Source organism: Megalopta genalis, chromosome 7 (assembly GCF_051020955.1).
Source record: "Megalopta genalis isolate 19385.01 chromosome 7, iyMegGena1_principal, whole genome shotgun sequence".
Taxonomy (NCBI): Eukaryota; Metazoa; Arthropoda; class Insecta; order Hymenoptera; family Halictidae; genus Megalopta; species Megalopta genalis.
The window spans coordinates 1,914,341-1,936,111 of record NC_135019.1 but is presented as its reverse complement, the minus strand read 5'-3'; the positions used below and the strand labels follow the sequence as shown (position 1 = coordinate 1,936,111).

The 21,771-nt window shown below is 42.3% G+C and overlaps 1 protein-coding gene across 2 annotated transcripts in view; it reads left to right on the top strand.

The window, feature by feature from the left end:
- Window positions 1-21,771, top strand: part of LOC117218580 (uncharacterized) — a 63,500-nt gene that overhangs the window by 14,136 nt on the left and 27,593 nt on the right. Inside the window, exon 1 of one of the 2 annotated variants that reach the window (XM_033467085.2) lies at window positions 180-842. The exons of the other annotated variant lie outside the window; for it this stretch is intronic. The gene's annotated coding sequence lies outside the window, so the exon portion shown is untranslated. Of the gene's footprint in view, window positions 1-179; window positions 843-21,771 lie in introns of those variants that run through there. 2 annotated transcript variants of the gene reach the window in all.

Genomic DNA, 21,771 nt, shown 5'->3' with positions numbered 1-21,771 from the left:
TCCGGTGGGGGAGGGCGGGGAAGACCGAGAGGTAGCCGGAGGAGTAGAATCGAGTCGAGCCCGAGCCCGAGCCGAGCCGGGAAGGAGGAGGTGTGGTGTCGTAGGAGGTGCAGGCAGGAGGGAAGGAGGTGGGACCGAGAGTGCCGGTGAGCGAGAGCATGCAACAGCGAGAGGACGAGGTGAGTAGTAAGTCCGTGAGCCCGAGTGAGTAACTGGGAGCCGCGACCGAGGACCCACTCAGTCACCACGAGATCGGCAAGCCGAATGGTCAACCGCATCGGTTCTCCCGCTCGGAAGTCGCAGCACAGGCCCCGGAGGGCCCCGTAACAGGGACACCTTGCTATTTCGAATGTCAACTAACGCGGCTCCTCGCCTAATTCGCGGACGCGCGTCATTCGAACAGTGGTGTTGTCGTCGACAGTGGAGCTCGAGGGGCTGAAACAATCGAATCGTTCCCCGGGACCGGCCGAAGGGGACTCGCAGGCTCGCTCGCACGATGTGGAGATTCCTGGTGCGCTGTTACGTCACGTTGACATCGATCTGAGAGAGAGAGAGAGAGAGAAAGAGAGAGAATTTTCCGGCCGGGCCTTGTTCGACGTCCGTCGCTTTCGACCCGCGGTGCTCGAGAACGAGATCGCCGCCGATTCCCGGAGACCCGAGGGGACCGGACGACGCCACCAGGAAAATCTCCGATCATTTTTCGCGAACTGAAAGTGCGCGAGTGGATGCGAGAGCGAGCGGAATCGACGGCAGACGCCGAGGACTCTCCTGCAGGAGTACGAGGAAGAGATGATCTTCGAGCTGCTGGTGGCCGGAGCTTTCGCCCTCGCCACACTAAGGCGGTGTGTGTACATTGTTTAATCCTACCCACTTTCGCTATAGTTTTTACACGTTTCCGTAGCTTTAGGCCAACGTCTACGCGTCTCTTTCTGTCGCGCACGCGGTTCTTCTCCTTCCACTTCTTCTACTTCTACTCGTACTTGTTCTATTTCTACTTCTATTTCTTCTTCTTCTTCTTCGTCTATTTCGTCTTCTATTTCTACTTCTTCTACTTCCACCTCGACTTCGACATCTTCCGCGATCTCGTTTTCCCCGGATCGAGAACGGGCCGCGGCCGATTTTATTTCCGTCCGTGCTCCCCGAACGGTATTTTGCAAAGAATCTCTCGGCGCGTCCTTTTCTTTTTTTTCCGTGCCGACGAGAGAGTCGCGTTCGTGTTTGTTTCCACCGCGCCAACGTAATTGCCATTTATTCCCATCGCGAGGATTTCGTGGAATCAATTGCAGGAAAGAACTAACGGCAAGGTGAAGCTAACAGCAAGTTTTGCCGTAATGTACATAATGATGCAGTGACACGTGAGGATTCCTTTCGCTGTTCCAGACAGCGCGCGCTCCTCTCTCGGGCCTCCTCCTCTCTTTGGCCGCGCGACAATTATACCATTTTCTCCCGCCGTTTGTTTGCATTTTTTCTCGACGCGCGGCTGACGGACGGACTGGTTGCGACGCGTCCGTCGCGTTTTATCAAGCCGCCGCCGCCGCGGCGGCTTCTAGCGTCGACGCGGCGGCCACCTTCCGTCGAATCCGCGGCTTTCTATCCGTGTAATCGCTCGTTATAATCGCCGCTATTTCTTCGCCGTGCGACGCGTTTCGTACGTTACACTGCTTACAGCATTACCGGCGGTCTTTCTTCATGTCGGCGATCGTTTTTCGCGCAATCCGCTGCGCGAAGATCCGCGCCGAAAGAGAAAAACGACGTTCGGCGACTCGAACGTCCAATTTTTAACGGAGATTCGACCGAGCGTCGCGCTTCAATCGAATTCTGAGGTCGAAATTAATGCCGTCGATTCGACGAATCGATGCGTCTTCTCCGTTCGCGTTCGATCGATGATCCAGCGCCGAAATTTAAGCTCGACGACCGAACGACGACGAAACAAATTCCCGTCGGATCTCGCCGAACTAATTATTTCGTCGCTGCTCGCTATTAATCGCGCTATTAATCAACGGAGTAGCAGCTCCTTCGGCACAGAATAGCAACAATTTCGTTAACGCCGCGGCAAACGCGGCGTCGAAGGATAAAGAGAGCCGCGCTCTCGCGTCCGTTCTCGAAAAGTTCGATAAAACTTGTCTCCGGATCGGCGTTCCGTTCGCGTCATTGTTTCGACATACGCGCGAAAGCTTGACGCAATTTATCAGCGGTCTATATACCCGGTCCGAGCCGGATATTTAATCTCGCCCGGTGCCCGAAAAACGCGCGTCTCGGGGGCGCCCGTTTTCTCATCGGGCGCCCGGTGCGCGCTAGAACGATCGATTAACGGCGCGGGCGCGCGCGCGTGCGAGATCTCGTCGGGCCCCGTTAACGGGCGGCCTCGAGAGTTCGGGATATAAATCGACTTAAAGCGTCGTTTCCCGGTGATAACGATACGCGCGCGTCGTGTCTGGTCTTCGCGCATAACGTTTCCACGCGTCAGATAGCAGCGAGAGATGCGTCGCTTTGTTGTGGTTCTCGCGTGTCGCCGCCTTCGTCGGGACGGCCGTGTGTATCTCTAATGCCTCATCAATCATCGGGAGACCTTTATAGGGAAAATTAGTAGAGGAGAGAGACAGAGAGAGAGCGAGAGAGCGAGTGACTAAGCGTCGAGGCCGAATCAACCGAGAGCTTATATGCTCCCCGCGTGTGTTTATTTGGCTTCCAGAACGATGAGGAGGGAAGAAAGTTATCAGCCGCGCTCTTTTTCCGGCGCGACGGTCCCCTCCCTCCCGCCCCCCTCACCCCGCCCCGAATATCGGTGCCCCGAGAGTTTACGTTACACGGTCCCGCGGATAAATCCTTGCATCGACGAGGCACACCACCCGGGGCCCCCCGACTACTATCTCGCTCGGATTGAAATAAATTTTATAGTTGCGCGACCGTAAATTACCATCCTGCCTGGATAGAAACCAATCGTATAATTATCACGGGGTAGGAATTCAATCCGAGATACAAATCGGCTCGGAAAACAAATTAACTACCGGGAGAAAACGAGCCACGAGAAACTGTTGCTCGGGCGGGTGCGCGCGCGCGCTCGCGCTTTCAAACGAGACCAAATCGAAAATTTCGTAAAGCGATACGTACCGCTGGAGAGAGAGAGAGAGAGAGAGAGAGAGAGAGAGATTGAGGGAGAGAAAGAGATTGAGGGAGAGAGAGAGATTGAGAGGGAGAGAGAGAGAGATTGGGGGAGAGAAAGAGATTGAGAGGGAGAGAGAGAGAGAGAGAGATTGGAAGAGAGAGAAAGAGATTGAGAGGGAGAGAGAGAGAGATTGAGGGAGAGAAAGAGATTGAGAGGGAGAGAGAGAGAGAGAGAGAGAGATTGGAAGAGAGAGAAAGAGATTGAGAGGGAGAGAGAGAGAGATTGAGAGAGAAAAAGATTGAGAGAGAGAGAAAGAGATTGAGAGGGAGAGAGAGAGAGAGATTGAGAGGGAGAGAGAAAGAGATTGAGAGGGAGGAAGAGAGAGAGAAAGAGATTGAGAGAGAGAGAGAGAGAGCCGGGGATATCCTCTCGCGTTTCAGAATGATCATTCTTTCACCTTTCCGCGAACCGCGCCCAACGGGAGGATCGCCGAGCCAGTTTCTTAATTAGAAAATAATTGTAATGACATGATTACGTGCAATTGTCTTGTGGTCCCTCTCTCCGTCCTCCCCACCCCTCCTCCCTTCTGAAAAATTTCTCCGAGATGTTGATCTCATAATTCGACGCTGATTGCTTCAACCGTTACACAAATATCGAGACCCTCGTTGAACATGATTGGCTTGTTATTAGGGCAAAGATTTTATGCATCTTGCGCGTTTACTGCGTTTCGCCGGCAGGCGAAGCACAAGAAACCACCACGGGCGGCTTAATGAGATTCTTAATTCGTTTCTAATTTTTCCCGGTGATTCCTGTTCTCGTTAAATAACATTACAAAATCTATGTATGTTTGCACGATGAGTTCCCGATGCTCGATGGGGCTCTGATCGATGAACATATAGTTTAACGTTCGATCTTTTATTTTCGCTCGAGATAAGTCCCAACGATTTGATCGCGATCGATTGTTGGAATTGATCGTTCGAATCCTACCGTGATAGCGAAAGCCTTCTCTGTCAAAGAACGCGAAATATGTAATCCGGATTCGTGTTAAGTATATAAACCGTACGCGCCACGTTTCTTTTCTTTCTTTTTTTTCGTTTTTAACAGTTCCACGACCGCGCTAGAGACCTCAAAAATGTTCATAAAATTAAAATATTTCATTGTATTGAACAAAAATTACGAAGCAAACTTATACGGCATCGATTACTTCTTCAGCATTCGTACCTCGTGCAAATCTTAATAAAATTAAGCGATCAGTTTTAATTTTTCATTAATCGTCCATTCGATCGTCAATCGACGGAATTTAAAACGGGGAGATCTCCCCATTCGGTTGGCTAAGTGTTAATTTGCGATCTTCGAGTCTCGTTTCATTCTACGCGTTTACGCATTTCTTGGCATATGTATCTTCTTTTTCGGCCTTTTAAATGTTATCACGCGCGTTTCGATCGAATTTTGACAGAGATTTGGTCGCGGAGAGTTTTTAAGATCGACACGGTGAAATTTATCCAGGACTTTCGTCCGGATTTTGTAAATTGTTTTTGTATTTTCGTCGCGTATCTGTCGCGCGATAAAATAATGCAGAATTGGTCAGACTAACATGTGTGAACGTAACAATAGATGAAATGTTATCCGATGATCTGAGAAATGTGTTCTGCGAGACGCAACAGCGTTGGTTTACCCGGTTATCCTTTTATTAACCTTGCAAAAATGTTACGGATGTCTGAGATCTTCTCAATCTTCTCAGAAATTTACTGAAATACTATCAAAATGAAGAAGTCGAATGAACAGGCATCCGGAAGAATTGCACATGTGTTGGATTTCACGAAATTTACAGAAATATCTGGAAACATGCGTTATAAAAAAGTTACCGAATAAATTTCTTATAACAACATCTTCGTGGATTGGACTTAGAATGGGTTTAGTTTGACTAATGATTAGGGTACGAAAAACTGCAAGGTTTTGGCGATTAGATTTCGAAAAATAATGCTTTTAGAGTCGACGTGTTGGAATTCGCGTTGGAATTATGATCTAAGCTTGGGTATAGTTTGGGAAAAACCTGGGTTAATTCTGGACTACAATTTGTATTGGATCTATAAGATCTGGAACTATGTTGGATCTGTGTTCGATGTGGAATTGATCTAATTTAGAATCCTATTTAAACTTGTAACTGCGATAAATTCTCTCCAATTGTCCCTCGGCTTGCGAACTAAAGTGGACAATTTGGGAAGAGGAGAGACGATTATTCGAATCTCGCCGTTCGCTTTTATAGTTGTTGACAATCGGTAACTATAAAAACGAAGTGCAAGCCTCGAATAATCGTATCACCTCTTTTTATGTACAATCTGAAGGAAAATTAGGGAGAATTGCTTCGTTAATGACATGCATTCAAAAATCACAGAGATATTCGCATAATTTCAATAATTCTAATAATCTAGAGGTCGATCTGACGTATCGATAGTAATATCTAACGTATCGATAATAATCGATAACTATAAAAACGAAGTGGAAGGCTCGAATAACCGTACCTCCCTTTCCCAAATTGTCGATTTTATGTACAATCTGAAGGAAAATTATGGAGAATTGCTTCGTTAATGAAGTGCATTCAAAAATCACAGAAATATTCGCATAATTTCTCTCTCTCAATAATTCTAATAATCTAGCGATCGATCTAACGTATCGACAGTAATATCTAACGCATCGATAATAATCGATAACTATAAAAACGAAGTGCAAGGCAGGAATAATAGTATCTCCCTTTCCCAAATTGTCGATTGTTATGTACAATCTGAAGGAAAATCATGGAGAATTGTTTCGCGTTCAAAAATCACAGAAATATTCGCATAATTTCAATAATTCCAATAATCTAGGGATCGATCTAACATATCAATAGTAATACCTAACGTATCGATAATAATCGATAACAATAAAAACGAAGTGCAAGGCTTGAATAACCGTATCTCCCTTTCCCAAATATTGTCGATTTTTATATACAATCTGAAGTAAAATTAGGGAGAATTGCTTCGTTAATGAAATGCATTCAAAAATCAAAGAGATATTCGCATAATTTCAATAATTCCAATAATCTAGCGATCGATCTAACATATCAACAGTAATACCTATCGTATCGATAATAATCGATAACAATAAAAACGAAGTGCAATTCTCGAACAATCGTATCTATTTGAGCGTCGATTAGAAAGAATTTAACCGAAACGTCGCACCATAACGATCGTGTGTCGCGTCCACTGGGAAGTCGAGTGTGTCTCACGAGCCGAAAAAGAAAAGGTGCGAGAAGAAACTCTGACGGTTTCTTCTCCCCCCCTGATTTCGATCTAATACATATCGCTCGGTGGAAAAGTCTGTGGTCGTGGAGTCGCCGCTTCCACATATCCGCGTGTGTTCCCGGGCTCTCGCAGGCTCCGTTCGCCGATAGAGAGGCGTGCGCCGTGTTGATCCGGGACACACATCGACTGTTTGCTCTCGGGGTACCATCGCAGACCCTTTTTTCGTGTTAGCTCCGAGCTCGAGTCACAACACTAGTAAAGTTACAAAAGCCAAAGGCAAACAGATCCGGGGATGGGCCTTAACCGGTTTATCAAACACTCGTACGTCCCGGAGGTGGTCTCGTACGTTACTCGAAGTGACGAAGACGAGAGATCTCGAGAGATGACGACGATGTAGATGTCGACGAAGGTTTGTCGTCTTCCTGGGCGCACGCGTACCGCGGCGGTTTCACCGATTCGCGACCGGCCAACGGGAAAAGTTCACTGATCCTCTCGAAACCGATCGTCCCGACTTCGAGGGACACCGACGAAACCCGTCGAACATACTGTCCGGACAACATCTTATTTTCTCTCGCCTATATCTACAGCGTGTCCCAAAAATGTCTCGCAATCCGAAAGCGGCGGGTTCATCGGGTCATTCGAAGCAACTTTTTCCTTTACAAAAATGTTCTCCGAGGCACCGTTAACGAGTTATTAACGAAAAACAGTGACCAATGAGAGGCGAGCACGGCTGGCGCGAGGCGACCGAGCCAATGAGCGGAACTGGACTTCGCGCGCTGGTTGGCTGGGCCGCCTCGCGTCAGCCGTACTCGATTCTTATTGGTCACTGTTTTTCGTTAATAACTCGTTAACGGTGCCTCGGAGAACATTTTTGTAAAGGAAGAAGTTGCTTCGAATGATCCGGGGAACCCGCCATTTCCGGATTGTGAGACATTTTTGGGACATCCTGTATTTTCTCTAGAGCTTTCGGCCGCCGCGAAGGGTCCCGGCGTCCGATCGACGCGTTGCTCCCATTTTACGAATCGCGTCTGGGACTTATTTTCCTCGTAACTCGCGGTCCTTGTCGATTATTATGGGATCCAGAGGGTTTCGATGACGCTCGACGAGCTCGTGAAACAGTAAATTTGTTAGGCGGAGTGGATCTGTTTAACCCTTTGCACTCGAGTGGCGACTCCGAGGCACCACTGAAATTGTTATATCACTTTTGTTATATCAAGATAATTTTTTATATTATCAAAGCATAGATTTAAGAAATCTATATTGAAAGTGTAACCGTTATATGAGTCATAAAACTCAATTTCATATGCATAAAATGCACTTTGTCATATACAAAAAGGAAATACTATAAGTCGGGAAAATTATTTTGGATTTACAGTTAAAATGGCTTCGAGTTCAGAGGGTTAATCCTCGGACTGCGATCACCGAGTCACTTTGATCTAATGTAATTAAATCGTCTATTAATCGTTTGCTTTTCTAATTAGTACAACGGTGAGATCGGAAGGCGTTACGATTTTTCACATCTGTGTCGATTAATACTCGTTTGTCGTCAACAAATCCTTTCGCGAGACTGATTATTTAGGTTTGTTATATTATGCTGGTCTTTATATTAATGTTTATGGATTGATGTCAGAAGGACAGAATTTTGGTTCGATTTAAAAGACTCGAATAATGTTCATATTAATTAATAGATCGCGTTTCAAGTTTTTGGGGAGTTGAAGTTTTTTTTTGCATTAGAATCGTTGTTTTAAATCGCCTTAGATTTTTTAGTATTATCGATTTTGTTTCCATGGCCTTTTTTCCGATGAGTACGTAAATCGTACATTCTTCAGCTTAATCTCTCTCTCTCTCTCTCTCTCTCTCTCTCTCTCTCTCTCTCACTCTCTCTCTCAACGCTGAAACGTAAATATTTGAAATCATAACACGCTGTGCTTTAATTCCTTAGATTCGTGCCAATTTTCCTATTCGCGAATGTTTATAATAATAATTTCTAAAATAATATAATAATTTCTAAAATAATAATTTCTCTAAAATAATCGCATTAAAATTAGTATAAAAATTGCTCTCCTAGCTACATGTTTCTACGCTGAATGCAAAATTCGTTGCACCTTGTAACACCAACGTAACGCTTCGCGATTTATAAAACGAACGCCGCGATGCGAGGACGTTGTTTTTAATTGATGTAACACTCATTGCATTATATATTCTTAGGGGTCACAATTTAGTGGATCCGTGACAGTAATTTCGAACTAGTTTATTGAAAATAACGCACGCTCGAAATTTCTCGGCAGAATTCCGCACGCAGCGTTCGCACCGATCGCCGAAGGCAGTGATCCCGAGAAAACTATTCGAAATTGCACCGATCGCGTGTCCTCGCGGCGAGAGAGAGAGACAGACCCCTGCGTTTTTCACAGAAAATAATTAAAAACTGTTTCGTATAGTTTATTCGATTGCTGACGACGGGACGGACACAGTCGAACGGAACGACAGCCTAAAGTCGCCTAAACGATGAATTCGAACGGTTCGAGTTATTACCGAAGCTAAATTCGAGTCCCTTTATGGGTCGCAAGGCAGCAATAAAAAACAGATTTAAGGATGACACGCACTCCATTGTGGTTTCGGGTTCATCAGGGTTCACTGGACATACTATGTCGGACAGACGGCCCATTCCACCGTGAAATGAAAATATTATGCCACTACCCAGACTGCTTACGACGAAACATTCTGATTGCCATTGTGCGCGGGGCCCTTCGTTGCTTAAACTGTCCTCCAATCCGATCGGCGGCGAGACGAAATTTTAATAAAAATCGCAATATTTTGTAATCGAGCCTTCGGGATACTGCTCGTTTCGCTGTACAGCAAATACGGTAAATTCTCCGTAATTGACGCTAAGATTGTGTACAAGAATGAACAATTTGGGAAGAGGAGATACGATTATTCGAGGCTTGCGGTTTATTTTTATAGTTGTTGACAATCGGTAATTATATAAATGAACCGCAAGGTTCTAAAAATCGTATCTCCTCTTCCCAAATTTTCCATTTTTGTGTACCAGCTGAGGGACAATTTGGGAGAATTTGCTGTACTCTGTAATCGACGTTAAAATTGTATACAAAAATGGACAATTTGATTATTATTGATACAACGATTATTCGAGCTTCGCGGCTCGTTTTTATACTTGTTGACAATTGGTAATCATATAAATGAATCGGAAGACTCTAATAACCGTATCTCCTTTTCCCAAATTGTTCATTTTTGTGTACAATCTGAAGTAAAACTAGGGAGAATTTACTGTACTCTGTAATCGACGTTAAAATTGTATACAAAAATGGACAATTTAGAGAAAAGGAGATACGATTATTCGAGCTTTGCGGTTTATTTTTATAGTTGTTGACAATCGGTAATTATATAAATGAACCGCAAGGCTCTAATAATCGTATCTCCTCTTCCCAAATTGTCCATTTTTATGGACAATCTGGCGTTAGATACTTGTATTCCATTTTTAAGTTTGTTGGCGTGGCAGACAAAGCGTTAAAGCGTTACCTATGACAGTAAATTCTCTCCAATTGTCCTTCAGCTTGTAGACGAAAATGGAGACAATTTAGGAAGAGGAGATACGATTGTTCGAGTCTCGCGGCTCGTTTTCATAGTTACCGATTGCCAATAACTATAAAAACGAGCCGAATGATCGCACCTCCTTTTTCCAAATTGTCCATTTTTGTGGACAATCTGAGCGTCAATTGGGAAGAATTTACTGTATACAGAAATGAACAATTTGGGAAGAGGAAACACAATTATTCGAGCCTTCTGCCTCGTTTTTATAGTTATAAATATAGTTATAATAATCTTTCCAAATTGTCCATTTATGTGTACAATCTGAACGTCGATTAGGGAGAATTTACTGTACTCTGTAATCGACGTTAAAATTGTACACAAAAATGGACAATTTGGGAAGAGGAGATACGATTATTCGAGCCCCGCGGCTCGTTTTCATAGTTACCGATTATCAACTATTATAAAAATCTGCACAATCTGAGCGTCAATTAGGGCGACTTTATTCTATTTTCATTCTGTGCTCTTCTAAAAATAGCAGAGTATTCACTCTCTCCGCACTATTATTCACGCTGGCATAAAAATTCGTCGCTTGCATATCGTCCTTTGCATATTAATTTACGGTCGCAACAAAATTTAGGCGAACAATTCTGAATACCGAAACGTTCGAGCTACACGTTTCGAGCGTCCGTGCGACGCTTAAATCGCATAAATCACTACGATACTACGATGAATAAATACTACAATAAATCACAACAAATTGCAGCTGCGATGCAGTCGAGATCGTCTCGTCTGTCTCTAAAAATTATTTCATTTAGAAGAGGAGGGAGATAAACAATTTACGTCATAGTAGAACACGATCCGAGAAAAACCAAACGGTATAACATTTCCAAGTATACGTTAACAAAAATAACTGATCGTTCATTACAGAAACATTTACCAACGATTAATTATGAAATCTTCGTACGAGTCCGACCGGTCATAGGCGCGCGAGCAGTTCGTATGCTAACAAGAGATTTTAATCAGCCGGGGATCGCCTCGTTTCTCGATGCGCCGCCGCCGCCGTCACGTTCACGCTCGAAAAGCTTCGCGAAGGCAAGGAACGAAAACTCGGTAAATATTCGTCGCACGTGGGTCAATATCATTTTCACCGGCGCGTCGTGTATTGTTTGTTGTCGCATCGATTACGATCGTCGGAATATGGGACGCGTTGTATACGCGAGATAAAAGATCGGCGGGGATAATCGGTGCGTGCCGCGCCGCGGGGCCCCGATAAGCGGAAGGTGCTCGAATATATCGGCTGCGTTACCGAAACCGCGATGTCCCCGTGTGTGTTTACCAAACGAAGAAAAAAAGAAAAGAAAAGAAAAGGAGAGAGAAGGAAAGCACAAAGTCCCTTTTTCGACGGCTCGTGTATCGAAGCACACGGAGAGGAGAGAGAGAGAGAGAGAGAGAGAGAGAGAGAGAGAGAGACAGCGAGAGAGATATATAGAGAGAGGTATGGAAAGAGAGTGAGAGAGAGCGAGAAAGCAAGAGAGAGAGGGAATGAGAGAGAGCGAGAAAGCGAGAGAGAGAGAGAGAACGAGAAAGCGAGAGAGAACGAGAGAGAGAGAGAGAGCGAGAGAGATATAGAGAGTAAGAGAGAGCGAGAGAGATATAGAGAGTAAGAGAGAGCGAGAGAGAGAGAGAGACAGCGTGAGAGAACGAAAGAGAGAGAGAGAGAGAGAGATACAGAGGGAGAGTGAGAGAGAGCGAGAAAGCGAGAGAGAGAGAGAGATACAGAGGGAGAGTGAGAGAGAGCGAGAGAGAGAGAGAGAGAGAGAGAAGGAGAGCGAGAAAGCGAGAGAGAGAGGGGGAGAGGGAGAGGTCTCGGCGTCTCTCGACGGCGCGGCGGGCGCGCTCGCCTTGTTTCTCTCTCCTCGGCGAGTTTTTTCAATGTTTCCAATAAAATTACTCAAGACGTGACAGGTCGAGCGTGGTAGGCGGTAGTCGATGTGCATCCAGTTGACAAGGTACACAGGCGTAACGTACACATGTCGCGCGGGTACGTCATCGGTGCGTCGTCGATTTTACCGGGGAGTCCGCGGGGTTACTTTTTCTGACAATTTGTTAATCGTGCTCACTTACTGTCGGCGGAACGACGCCAGTTTCTCGGGCCGCGCTGCCGGCGAGACGAGGTAAAACAGACCTCGGGCGAGCCCGAGAGCCCGAGAGCCCGAGACCGAGATAAATTCAGTTTCATGCATTCTCGTCTGGTTTTCTGACAGGTTTGCCCGTCGTCTGACTACCGATTACAGGCCATCGGCCCGATCGCCTTCTGTCCGCCGCGAGATACGGCCGCGCTTCGAACAACGCCGGCCTCCTCGCCCGAGATCATTGTTCGCAGGATTTACGAGGAAATTGATAACGCGAATTCGGGCTGCGTCGCCGCCCTTTCGCGTTACGCGAACGCACGATGTGTTGTTCTTCGACCCGCGTGTCGACACGTTTTCGGCGGTCGCGCCGCGTCGCGATCGTAAACTTCGCGATTATCGGGGACGCCGAGGAACTTCTGTCTAGGAAGTTCTTCTATCGGGAAGAACTATCTATCGGGATCCGCGTGGGAATCCTGTCTCTTCTATCGCGAGGAAATATATGTCTGGACACTTTTTGATCAGTTAGCTGTGGCGCCCACTTTTCAGAGTGCTGTTAACCCTTTGCTATCGAGACTGTTTTAACGCTATGTCGTCCGGTGGGACCACACTGATGTCATGCAAAAAACTATCTGTTGTATGCCGCTGGTACCGCTTTGGTGCCATTTTAAAAAACTGAAATAATATTTATATAATATAATAAATTATATATATATATATATATATATATATATATATATAAAATATTATATAAATAATATTATTTAGACTTCCATTATAATTGCGTTTGCCAAAGCGACAGAACGCCCCCAATTTCCAATTGATCCCGGCAAAAAAAAGCGAGGTTATATTTTACCAAAAACATAAACGTCGCTGGTTTTGAGATGCTCGACAGTTTGCGAGGCACTGAAACGAACAGGAGAGAGAGAGGGAGAGAGTGTTAAAATAACAACGGAAGAAAAGATCTAGATAGTAGCGTAAATTGATCCAGTAGTTTCGAATTTCGATACACCGTACAACGAGATCCGAGTTCTATAGATTATGTTCGTGGAAAATCGTATGGAAACGTTCTTGGTACATTGAACAAATGTTTGGATAATTACTTTCAATCGTCCGGGCACATTGAGAAACTTATGGCAACTAGCCAAAGCACTGCTGAATAGAAATGTCACATTACTCGGACAATTCAATGACAATAGCGCTGTGACACTTACATCGCATTTATTAAGAGTATTGCCCAAGGTGACGCGTTTGTTTATGGTTACAAAGTTGTTGTCCCTATTGAACAATTTATTAAGAAACTTTAGGTAGAATTTATTACGATTTTTTTTAGAGAATTATGTTGTATGTTTTCTTATGAGAGCACAAAAGTAACAATCATAAACTCTCGTTCTAAAATAATTATAATATCGCATCTTTCATTTTTTATAAAAGAATATTCGATGCTAATATTATCGAGGCGGTCGAAACTCTAATTAATTCTAATAACTAAATTCTTACTCTCGTTCTAAAATAATTATAATATCGCATCTTCAATTTTTTATAAAAGAATATTCGATGCTAATATTATCGAGCCGGTCGAAATTGCTCGCTATTTATAGAATCACTGAAATTACTGAAACGTTCCCAGCAGAAATTCGACAAGAAACTTCTTTATAGAACCATATTTTAATAGAAATTTGTACGAAGTTTTCTTAAATTCGATTCTACCATCGTCACAAAACCCTTTTGTATTAATTATGTTTAGGACTCGTTAGTTACCTATACAGTAATGTCTCCCTAACTGACGCTCGGATCGTGCACGAAAATGGACAATGTGGGAAGAGAAGATACGATTATTCGGGACTTGCAGCTCGTTTTTATAGCTATTGACAATCGATAACCATAAAAACCGAGCCACAAGGCTCGAACAATCGTATCTCCTCTTTCCAAAAATTGTCGCATTTTTGTGGACAATCTGAGCGTCAGTAAGGGAGACATTACTGTAATCCTATTTCCAAGCGCTTTCAGTATGATTTTATTAATAATCACACGTGGAACAATATAACGTTGCAAAAGACTGTATCCTGAAATTACAAAGTTGTACGTTTGAACCTAATTTTCGACCAACCGATGAAAACCGAACAATTTAAGGTTATGTCAAGGTTATTATATCAAGGCACGATATACAGTAATGTCTCCCTAATTGACGCTCAGATTATGCTTAAAAATGGGCAATCTGGGAAGAGGAGATACGATTATTCGAGCCTTGGAACTCGTGTTTATAGTTGTTGACAATCGATAACCATAAAAACCGAGCCACAAGGCTCGAACAATCGTATCTCCTCTTTCCAAAAATTGTCGCATTTTTGTGGACAATCTGAGCGTCAGTAAGGGAGACATTACTGTACTTTCACGTAGCAATATTTTCATGACATGTTCTCACTATGTTAATGCCTGTATTTAATTTAAAAGTCGCAGTTTCCAGAAGAAAAAAAAATGTTAAAGAAGTGTCCGGAAAATGCGACACCGGCGGATAACGAGTTAATATTGTCCCTCAGCTCGTAAATGCGAAAATGAACAACTTAAGAGGAGGGGATACGATTATTCGAGCCTCGTTTTTTATAGTTCTTGACAATTCGTGACTGTGAAATCGAGCCACAAGGCTCGCGAACAATCGTATCTCCTCTTCCCAAAAATTGTCGCATTTTCGTGGACAATCCGAGCGTCACTAAGAGAGTCATTACCGTGTCGTGAATAATTTCGAAACTGTTAAAAAACTCTGCCGCGCACCGTACCAGAGGCAATCGATCGTATTTATCCGAGCGTCAGCCGGGGGAAACGCGCTCCGTGCAGAGAGACAAATTCGATTGCACCGGGTCCCCGTAGGTGCAATAACAGAATCGTAAAATCCAGTTGTTTGTGTCCACGTGAGAAAGAGGCGCGAGAGATAAGCGGCCGGGCAACGATATAATTTATCAGGCATATAAAAGGCAGCTCGAAATGTAAAGAGGTCTTTAAGAGCACGGTTATATTCTACTTGAAAGCGTAAAAGTTAATACAGACACAACAGAGCTGTCGTAATCGAAGGAGGATTTAATAAATATTACGAATCGTCGCGCGTTTATACGTCGGTGGACGGAAAGAGCTATTAGCGCGCAAGAACGCCGGTTTCCCAGGAATCTTCTCTGCCCCGCGGATTCCGTCGGGCATCGTTTCAACGTCGGGCCGGCTCGCGGAGAGGATGCTTATGTTTCCACTTGTTACAATTTAGGATTAACTGCGGTTTCGTTATCCGTTAACGAGCCGCTAATTGCAAGGATTTACGAATGCGTCCGTGCACCAGAAGCTGCTTCTTGTCGGGCGGTCCGTTGCGCGTCCCGCGCACATCATTCGTATCGCGTTCCTTCATACTTATCCACGTATAAAACTGTTGATGGTTTCGAACTGTTCGCGATACACCCGTTTCTTCGTCCGCGATTTCTCGGCCATTACGCGGAAAAAATTTTAACCCGTCCGATAACCCGGGACGAAAATTACGATGCTGTTTGTTTAAGTAACGCAGATTGCGATGTTTTTGTTTTTGTTTTGTTTGCTTTTGTTTTTTCTTGTTTTTCCACAAAGCGCGCGGGTTACTCTCGATCTCTGAAACCCTATTTGTCGGAACTAACAGCAATGTCTTCCAAACTGACGCTCAGTTTGCGCACAAAAATCGACGATTTGGGAAGAGGAGATGCGATTATTCGAGCCTTGCAGCCTTCGTTTTTCTATTTCTTGACAATTCGTGACTATGAAAGCGAACCGAAAGGCTCGAATAATCGCATCTCCTCTTTCCAAATTGTCGCATTTTTGTGGACAATCTGAGCGTCAATTAGAGAGACATGTATACCTTTTATAGTGGTCTCCCAAACTGACGCACAGATTGCGCACAAAAATGAACAATTTGGGAAGAGAAGATACGATTATTTCGATAGCCTCGCGGTTCGTTTTTATAGTTGTTGACAATCGATAACCATAAAATTAGAGAGGCATTACTGTATTGTGCAAATTGAATTGTTTATATAATATATGTTATATGTAATATTGTTACTAGGATTTGTAGAATACGAAATAGCCGAACCGATATCTGCTATGGTAAATTTTCACTTTCTAGCTTCGGTGTCGTTGATTAAATGGCTTTCATATCGCCTGAATTTTTCGAGCTAATATTCGACACTTAATTGTGCTAAGTAAGACAAAATTTAGCTTATAATAGACGCATAGGTTTCTTATTTTCGATAAGAATCAGCCGAGACTCGACGCGCCTCGTTTTTCCCTTAAACAGGTCTCTCGACGAATTTATAATATAGACAGTAATGTCTCCCAAACTGACGCACAGAATGCGCACAAAAATGCGACAATTTTGAAAGAGGAAATACGATTATTCGAGTTTTGCAGCCTTCGTTTTTCTATTTCTTGTCAATTCGTGACTATGAAAGGGAACCGAAAGGCTCGAATAATCGCATCTCCTCTTCCCAAATTGTCGTATTTTTGGGGACAATCTGAGCGTCAATTGGAGAGACATTACTGTATCGCGTCGGATTCATGGGAAGCGTTTCGACAGCGATTAATTTGGACTTCCGTTCGTGATTTTCGAAACTAATCTGCTCGCGTTACTGTCGACTTTTTAATAGTTTTCTTTCTCGATGAACGGAAATGCGTACATTGTATATTTGACTCTAGTTCTCGTGAAAGTTTCGCGATGATTCACTAAACTGCAGATCGTATGCGTTCACGTGGGATGCGTTTGACAGTGATTTATGACCGGATCGTGGATTTTATGCATTTGGGACAAAAATGAATAGGTCGAATAATTATAAAGACATTAGAACAATTTAAGGATATTGTTAACGTCGCTTTCGGCTTGTTGCTACGATTGAAAGGGGCGAAGATATTTTCGATCAATTTGTATCCCATACGATTAACGTATACGATCTTTATTTTTCGTAAAACAGCGTTCTTTCGTTTCGAGGATTTTCAAATTGTTCTACACGATTTATAAAAATTATATAATTTATCGATACATATTATATATTACATGTTATATTTATTATAATAATAATATATTATATTATTACTACTACTATATATATAATAATAATTATAGTATACTATACTATACTATATTATAGTAATAATATAATATATATTATTATAATAGTATATATATATATATATATATATTATTATAATAATATATATTATATTATTACTATATATAATATTATTATAATAATATAAATTATATTATTATTATATATTATGTATGATATAACTTTTGATTTATAAATGTTCAATAACCTTCCTCGATAGAAAAGAAAATGTTTTCTTTGACTCCATCTCATGCTTCATTTTTGAAACAGTCAGCTAGACCAAATAATTCACAACATACAAGAGATATTCCACAATAATTAATAAACCGCGCATTTCCATACCAAACGAAAAATGCCTATATTAACAACATGGAACAAATGTTAACTACAAATATATATTTCTTTCGTTAATAAATTCAGTAAGAAAATAATATCGCATTTATTACGAAGCCGCGTCTTCGTTGTTTCGTTTTCGATCACCTATAATTTCTCCAACTAATTCACAAAATCCAAAGCGTCGAAAAATCGTTAACGTTTCCATCGCGAAGAAGGAATTTCGCGATTATCGTACAGCACTCGTAAATCCTCGAGCGTTATCTCGCGGTCGAAGAAACAGATGTTCCGTCGTCGATCGTAGTTTACGCGTCATTGTAACAGATTAAAACTAATCGCTTATGCAAACGCCGCTAATTGATATAGATACGTTAACAAATCCCTCAATTACCGACCAAGTTGTGTGTATACGGGACGGTGAGGTAGCGACACAGGCACGCAACATTTATCTAATCAGGTTCCGCGAGTTGCTTTCGATACTCTCTCGGGCTCTTTAATAATTTATCTCTCGCAGTCATTATAATTGCCCCGGCCCAATATCTCGCAATTCAGCTTGTCGAATTTTTTGATCTACGCGCACGCGCTTAAAAGTTCAGAGCGCGGGTGGTATCGCGGAATAAGGCAATGTTTAAATTATACGCTACGCGGCAAATCGAGTTTTACGAGGCCTCGATGCACACGCACACACTCTTCCGTTCCACCACCTACGATGGCAATAACAGGGCCTCAAGCAAATCTCGGCTATACCGTGGAAATGCTCTTACTTCCGTAAACTAGTGCGTCGCTCGTAGAACGTGATCCTCTTACGGACTTTTTTGGTTTTGTTCAACCCGCGAATCCTTATTCGTAAACAATTCGCTGGTCTTAGAATAATTCGAGCGTTGAACCCTACGACGCTTGTTGAAAAAAGCTTCAGGGACGCTTGACGCCAGAACTGCCCTAAACGCGACTCACGCGTATTGTTCTATAATAATGCCAAGACTGGATTTATTTCGAATTCGTGCGATTTATATTTTAATGGATACTTCGATAAAGAAGTGCATCTAAAAATAATTGCTCTTAGAAATATTTGTATCAAATCGGGGACTGTGAAAGGAAAAGATTGGAGATCAGCCATTTTCATTGGCTTGGTAGTTTTAGTGTTAAGGGAGGGTTATTTCGTGTCCATGTAAAAAGAAGGGCTACGATTATTACTTTTTCTGTTATAGGTATATTTATTTATACAATACTGTTAAATGCTGGTAGCCGTCCTACAATACGACATCCTGTTATAAAACACGACTTCTACAGCACTGAATAGTATGATTTAACATATTTAATATATTTAACATATTTAACATGCTTAACATATGCTTAACATGGAAACTATATAACCTTAAAATAATGACGGGAAGGAATAATGAACTATAGCTCCCTTACATAAAAATATAATTACACTATAATATAAGGGATAATAAATATATAATATTTATAATAATATAAAAATGTAATAATATTATAATATAAATATATAATAAATATATAATATAAGGGAGGTTATATAAATATATATTGTATTTATATATAATACAATATAATATAATATATTGTATTTATATATAATATAATATAATATATTGTATTTATATATAATATAAATATAATATATTGTATTTACATATAATATAAATATATTTTTACTTTTTATTTATAATGTAATAATATATGATAATGTATAATATATTTTTATATTATATAAATATAAATTGAAAAGGGTGCTGCAAAATTGTCTATCTTCGTCCTATGAAATCTACGATAACCTTGTAACAACCAGTAAGCAAACCAAAATTACAGATTTTTTAACGAGAATAGAAGATGCAAAAGATCTGCACGAAGAAGAAAGTTCAGAAAGCGAAGGTGATATCGTTCGACCGAAAAAACGTTCTCGTTTGCTTACATGGAATTAAAAAGAAACGTTTTTAATAAGTTTTCTGAACGCACCCCCTCCCCCTTTTCTACTGGTTCTCCCATGTTATAGTAGAGTTACCTATAATAAATTTAAGTGTACCAAGAAAACTAGAAAATAATAAATTCCTAAATGAGAACTTCGTTAGAACAAAAGACACTCGTTTAAAATTCTCTGGACATTCTGAGACCCTCCCTCGAGCGCCCTGTGCTCAGATTTTGTATAAAATAGCATCGACGATCGACAGGATTTATTTCGAAAGACACCACGTTGTAAAGCACAAAGCGAGGCAATTCCGGCGTTATTTCGGTGCTAATAATTGCCGCGGGTCGAGAGCGCCGTAGTTTGAAAATCGTGCGCCTGTCGCAAATTATCGCGCATGTAAAGTACCGATGGGGGCCCCGGCCATAACCTTTGAGCGTGTTCTAGCGGTGCGGTTTGAGGTCCTTTAGCGGCGACCGATAATTGGTCGAGTTTGAGGGTACCATCAACGGCGATCCTGAACCGATAGCCCGGGGTATATTGATTCTGAAGTCGGGCCAATTACGAAACGTGCAATAAGGAATGGTCGTACGACCGTTGGGAGAGATAAGCTACCATCTACGATCTCTCGCCACCTGACGCCGTCCGCAGTGATTGCTATTCTCTGCCTTCGGGGAACGCAATGAGCGATGCGTTCATTCATGTCAAAGCACAAGACCGCGCGCCGATCGGCCGCCTTTATTATAATTCACGTCGATCCCCGGCTAGGTCGGGACGACAGGAATCGAGAAAGCCCGGAAAGAGAGGCCTCGACGCTGTCGTCGATACCATTTTATACGCTTATACAGTAATGTCTCTCTAATTGACGCTCGGATTGTCCACACAAAAAATGGGCAATTTAGGAAGAGGAGACACGATTATACGATCCCTGCGGTTCGTTTTTATTGTGACGAATTGTCAACAATTATAAAAACGAGTCGCAAGGCTATCGAAATAATGGTGTCTCCTCTTCCCAAATTGTCCATTTTTCTGCACAATTTGAGCGTCAGTTAGAGAGACATTACTGTATACGCTTATATAGTAATGTCTCTCTAATTGACGCTTGGATTGTCCACACAAAAAATGGGCAATTTAGGAAGAGGAGACACGATTATACGATCCCTGCGGTTCGTTTTTATTGTGACGAATTGTCAACAATTATAAAAACGAGTCGCAAGGCTATCGAAATAATCGTGTCTCCTCTTCCCAAATTGTCCATTTTTCTGCACAATTTGAGCGTCAGTTAGAGAGACATTACTGTATACGTTTATACAGTAATGTCTCTCTAATTGACGCTCGGATTGTCCACACAAAAAATGGGCAATTTAGGAAGAGGAGACACGATTATACGATCCCTGCGGTTCGCTTTTGTAGTGACGATTTGTCAACAATTATAAAAACGAGTCGCAAGGCTATCGAAATAATCGTGTCTCCTCTTCCCAAATTGTCCATTTTTGTGCGCAATCTGTGCGTCAGTTAGGGAGACATTACTGTTACACGGCGATCCGGCTGATTAAAATCTCTGTTAGCATGAACTGCTCTCGCGCTATGACCAGTCGGACTCGTACGAAGATTTCATAATTAATCGTTGGTAAATGTTTCTATAATGAACGATCAGTTATTTTTGTTAACGTCTACTTGGAAATGTTATACTGTTTGGTTTTTCTCGGATCGTGTTCTACTCTGACGTAAATTGTTTATCCCCCTCCTCTTCTAAATGAAATAATTTTTAGAGACAGACGAGACGATCTCAACTGCATCGCAGCTGCAATTTGTTGCGATTTATTGTAGTATTTATTTATCGTAGTATCGTAGTGATTTATGCGATTTAAGCGTCGCACGGACGCTCGAAACGTGTAGCTCGAACGTTTCGGTATTCAGAATTGTTCGCCTAAATTTTGTTGCGACCGTAAATTAATATGCAAAGGACGATATGCAAGCGACGAATTTTTATGCCAGCGTGAATAATAGTGCGGAGAGAGTGAATACTCTGCTATTTTTAGAAGAGCACAGAATGAAAATAGAATAAAGTCGCCCTAATTGACGCTCTGATTGTGCAGAATTTTATAACAGTTGATAATCGATAACTATAAAAACGAGCCGCGAGACTCGAATAATCGTATCTCCTCTTCCCAAATTGTCCATTTTTGTGTACAATTTTAACGTCGATTACAGAGTACAGTAAATTCTCTCCAATTGACGCTCAGATTGTCCACAAAGAAATGGACTATTTAGGAAGAGGAGATACGATTATTTCGATAGCCTTGCTACTCGTTTTTATAATTGTTGACAATTC